Below are 5417 nucleotides of genomic sequence, written 5' to 3' on the forward strand. Positions count from 1 at the left end.
TTAATAAACTACCAAAAATCAAACTTGATTCCGGACACTTGGATGAAGTTTCTAGACGTCATACTGGCTTCTACCCTACAGATGTCCCTATTAGCGGGAGAGAAAAGAAGGGCCATAATATCCAATGTCCGGGATTTTCAGAGAGCCTCCTCTTACAGGATAAGTGCATCAATGAGTATACTAGGTCAGATGACAGCCTGCATTCAATCAGTGGCCTGGAGCCAAAACTATTCCCGACCACTCCAGAGGTGGATACTTTCTTCATGGGACAAGAAACAATCATCCCTAGATCGAAAGATAAAAATACCTAAAGGGGTAAATTCTTCCCTACATTGGTGGACAGAGCACTCAAACTTCAGGAAGGGGGTAATGTGGCATCAGTCTCCAGCTAGCCTAGTTCTGACAGATGCGAGCAAAAAAGGTTGGGGAGCAAAACTCCCAGACAATTATATTCAGGGGACTTGGCCACCGACCAAATTACCGAGAATTGAGAGCAGTCTGGGAAACCCTGAAGTCCAGTTCATTCAACTTTCAGAACAACCATGTCAAAATACTGTCAGACATGACGACTGTATAATTTCTGAAACATCAAGGGGGTACCAGATCTCCTGCCCTGCTCTCCCTGTCTCAGAGAATATTATTTTGGGCAGAACAAAACCTTCTTTCTCGATCGGCCATTCATCTAAAAGGCTTAGAGAACACGGAGGCAGATTTCCTCAGCAGGAAAAACCTAGATCCGGGCGAATGGTCTTTAAAATCAAGAGGTCTTCCTCCAGATCACACGGCTATGGGGGTTTCCTCAAGTGGACCTGTTTGCGAACAGATCAAACGCCAAGACAGAAGTCTTTTTCTCTCTAAATCCCCAGGACCGTCCCCTAGGCATAGATACTCTATCTCAACCTTGGGACATGGATCTAGCATACACCTTTCCACCACTGCCGTTGATATCAAGGGTGCTTCAAAAGCTTTACAAGGAAGATCTGAGGATCATTCTGATTCTTCCATTCGGGCCAAAAAAGGCCTGGTTTCGAATCATGAGGGAATTGGCACTGGAAGACCCGACAGTACTTCCTTTAAGATCAGATCTACTGGTACAGGGGCCGCTACGACATCAGAGTCTCCAGAACCTTCACCAATCAGCCTGGATCCTGAAGGGGCACTGCTGAGGGAAAGGGATTTATCGCAGAAAATAATAACCCTAAAAGCAAGTTGTAAACCTGTTACCTCTGCTATTTATTTAAAGATTTGGAAGACATTTACCTCCTGGAGTGGAAACCAACCCCCCGGATCAGAATCATCCTGTCATCCAGCAGATTTTGGATTTCCTACAGCAGGGGCTGGATCTAGGCCTTAGACCCAGCACTCTCCGAGTACAGGTCTCGGCACTTAGCACGTTTTTTGACACCCAACTATCGGAACACAGGTGGGTGACAAGATTCATGTGTGCAGCCTCAAGACTAAGGCCGACCATTAGACAGTCATCCCCGCAATGGGAACTCGGCGTGGTCCTCAGGGCCCTAACTAGACCTCCCTTTGAACCGATTAAAGAATAATACATCAAACACTTGTCCTTTTAAGGTGGCTTTTCTAATAGCAATAACCACAGAAGAGACTGGTGGAGTTACAGGTGCTATCCACAGAAGAACCGTACCTTAGGATAACGGATTATAGAATAGTACTAAAGCTGGATCCTAATTTCCTTCCAAAGGTCATATCGGATTTTCATAGCAATCAGGAGATTGTCCTTCCTTCATTTTGTCAGAACCCCAGGAATCAAAAAGAAGAGGAATTTCATTCTCTTGATGTGAGAAGAGCAGTCTTACAGTACTTACACGTCACAGCAGACTGGCGGAAAGATTCCAACCTCCTAGCCCAATTTTTTGGGGAAAAGAAAGGACAAAAAACCTCAAAAGCTACCATTGCTAGATGGATAAGGACAACAATTAAAATGTGTTATTCCCTGGAGGGAAAGTCAGTTCTTATGAACATCAGGGCCCATTCCACCAGATTCACAGCTGCATCATGGGCAGAAAGGGGAGGAGCTTTACTAGACCAGATTTGTACTGCAGCTACATGGGCCAGCTCCCTTACCTTTGCAAGACACTATAGGCTAGACCTTTCATCCAGTAGAGACTTAGCCTTCGGCCGCAAAGTACTTCATGCGGTAGTCCCACCCTAAATCATCTCATTTGGTATTCTCCTAGTGTGCCGTCATGGGGACGATATGAAATTAAGAATTAGTCTTATGGGTAATTCCGTTTCCTTGAGTCCCCCATGGCGGCATACATTTATCCGCCCTACTTTCTTTGTGGTATGTGAAGTTAACATACTGCTGGGATTAGCTGGTTCCTTCCGGTGTAGTGATATGGTACACACTGGTGGGAGGCTGAGGGTGGGGCTCTTTTAACCTCTTTGTTTCCTGTCCCTACAGAGGTCAAGAGGTCATCCTCCTAGTGTGCCGTCATGGGGGACTCAAGGAAACGGAATTACCGGTAAGACTAATTCTTACTTTTATTGTCCGGGCTTATCTTAATGATGTATCGCCTCATGTACTAATTGTCTGTGTAACATCTTTAATGTTGTGCTTTTTTTCTAAGCGATTCAGTTTTAAACTTGCCTGAAGAATGAGCCGGTGTGCTCTGAAAGCTTACGTACATCATTTTTCTGGTTAGCCAATAAAGATATCATATGTACCTACAATATTTAGGTCTTTTTTCGCACAAAAGTATTTAACATTGCATATTTGAAGCTTTAGAAATATTTCTTCAGTTTGCTCCCCCTAGTGGCAGCCTTATGATATAATTCAGGGGTCTGCAATCTTCGGCACTCCAGCTGTTGTGAAACTACAATTCCCAGCATTCCCTGACCGTTTTTTGCTGGAATAATAAAGCCTTCGGCTGTAAGGGCATGATGAAAGTTGTGGTTTCAGAATAGCTGAAGTGCCGAAGGTTGCTGTCCTCCATGATGTAATTTATAGGGGTTAGAGCTCTTTTTGTCTGGTAGAGAGCTTTAAATCCCCTGCTTAACTTTACATGGTCATAGAGTTAAATAATAAAAATCGGCATTATTGGAAAAATTGTGGGGATCTTCTACCTTGGCTAGGCCTTCACAATGAACTTGCAATCGGCATCACAATCCACTAGCTGGAACAGTGGGGGACTGCAGAACCTAGCCAGGTGAGGATAGGTTCACAGCTTTTTTTAAAGGCAGGAGTTGCTGCGAAGATGGCGCTGTAAACCCCGGGGAGTCAGAGGAGGAGAAGGAGTGGACTTCTGCAATGCACCAGCATCTGTACTGACCGTAGCAACAGCAAAAGAACCATCGGCGCCAAGGGTATGCAAGGAGGAGAAGGACAAATTGCTCCTTCCAGGGACCTGGTATCCAAAAGTTAGGACAGGGAGCTGGGCCTCCCATTCACTGTGTAATGACAACACAACATTCCACGGCTGTAGTAGCAAAATCCGGGCCTCTAAATGCCTGAGCTGACCTGTTGGTTGCGCAGCCTGCAGTGCATATGGCCACAGAGTTGAGTGCCTATCAGCCATCTCCTCCTCTGCACTAGTTTATAATTACTTTCCAACCATCTGTCTCTTCCTTGAAGATTATAAAATCCCATGGACAGGGTTCTCGCCTTCTGTGAGTCTTTATTTTGTTGTGTGGTGTATTTGCTCACTGTCGTATATGTACCTCCATAGAGTTTGTGTTAATCGTCCTACTTCACATTAAGCACCCAGGACACTTATGGGGCTATATACATAAATAATAAAAATAGACAAACTGTAAAAGGGGTTTAAAGGTGAACACACCCTTTCATTGCTTTCACTGATATGAAGGTTCATTTATATCTTAAAACTGACTGATTAACATTCCATGATTTGCGTTAAGTCATGTACATGTTCTATGAGACAACAGAGAGGTTGGCAGTGCAGTGGGAAGGGTACACCTGTCGATCACATTTTTTCTCACACAACACTTATGCCTGCAATGCAGACTGGTTTGTTCCCTTATGATACACCTTCCACCTATCCAACTCTATGACTAGGGGAGGTAGTATGCAGCCCACTAAACCACAGTACTGGGCAGCTCACTTGCTTTGTGAGCACTAATTTAGCTATATCCTACAAATATCCATATATGTAAAATATCTCCACAGCAAAAAGCATCAGTACCATACAAATGTCCATATATAAATTGTATCAGTCTCAGGGAAGATGCGCTTTGAAGAACAATTCCTTTATCCCACCTGTGTGGTCTTCCTGGAGTTAAAATGTTGGTAAGACCTTGCCTGAAATACCTCGTTCATGTGCTCCCCGAATACTATCGGTCTCCTCTCTTTCACTGAGTTTATGGAGAAGTATGGGGTCCTGAGATCTGCATTCTTTCACTATCTCTTCGCTATCATGTTCTATGGGCTCAGTTTGGCGCTGAAACAGTGTCATTATCCTTCCCTAAATTTGAGGATTTACTTGACACCCCAGGACTTCCTTTCCAATCCCCTAACCCAGGGGTCTCAAGCACGTGGCCCATATTGACAGCGATGTCTGGGGCTTCCCCAGAGCCCGAGTCCTGTGCACAGCGCTAGTATAGGCTCTGCTCCGGGACTCTGGGGAATCCCCTGACATCGCTGTCCTCATATTGATAATGATGTCTAGGTCTTCCCCAGAGCTGGAGTCCAGTGCAGAGCGCTAGTATCGGCTCTGCTCTGGGACTCTGTGGTATTCCCTGACATCGCTGTCCATACATCGACAGTGATGTCAGGGGCTTCCCCAGAGCAGGAGTCCCAGTGATGTCAGGAGCACAGCTGGAGTCCCAGGAAGGGCCTACTAGTGCTCTGCCCGGGACTGCTCTGCGGTTGCCACTGATATCACATTCCCGTCCAGGAGAATCCCGACGTCACAGTGTATGGACAGTGACGCAAGGGGCTCCAACAGCAGAGGAATCCTCAGCCAAAGCGTCAGCAACCCTCTGGCAGGGGATTCCACTCCTAGAGGGAGCACCAATGGAGCTATCTACTTGGGGTGTGTGTGGCATTATCTGGGCACTGTGGCAGCATCTGCGGAGGCACTGTGGCAGCATCTGCGGAGGGCACTGTGGCAGCATCTACGGAGGGCCCTGTGGCAGCATCTACAGAGGGCCCTGTGGCAGCATCTACAAGTGGGTGTGTGGCAGTATCTGCAGAGGACACTGTGGCATTATCTAGGGGTGTGTGGCATTATCTACAGAGGGCACTGTGCCACTATCTAAAAAGGGGCTGCCCAATCTTGACATGTGTCTTTGCCAAACGCTGCCAACTGAGCTGTCGGACTGCATTTAGCGACACTTAAACTGGAAAACTGGATTGTTGAAATAAGCACGTGGAGAATTCTCTCAAATTTTAAACATAGCGGTATTATTATAGTAATGTAGTACTATAGTAA

This window comes from Rhinoderma darwinii, chromosome 1 (genome assembly GCF_050947455.1).
Source record: "Rhinoderma darwinii isolate aRhiDar2 chromosome 1, aRhiDar2.hap1, whole genome shotgun sequence".
Taxonomy (NCBI): Eukaryota; Metazoa; Chordata; class Amphibia; order Anura; family Rhinodermatidae; genus Rhinoderma; species Rhinoderma darwinii.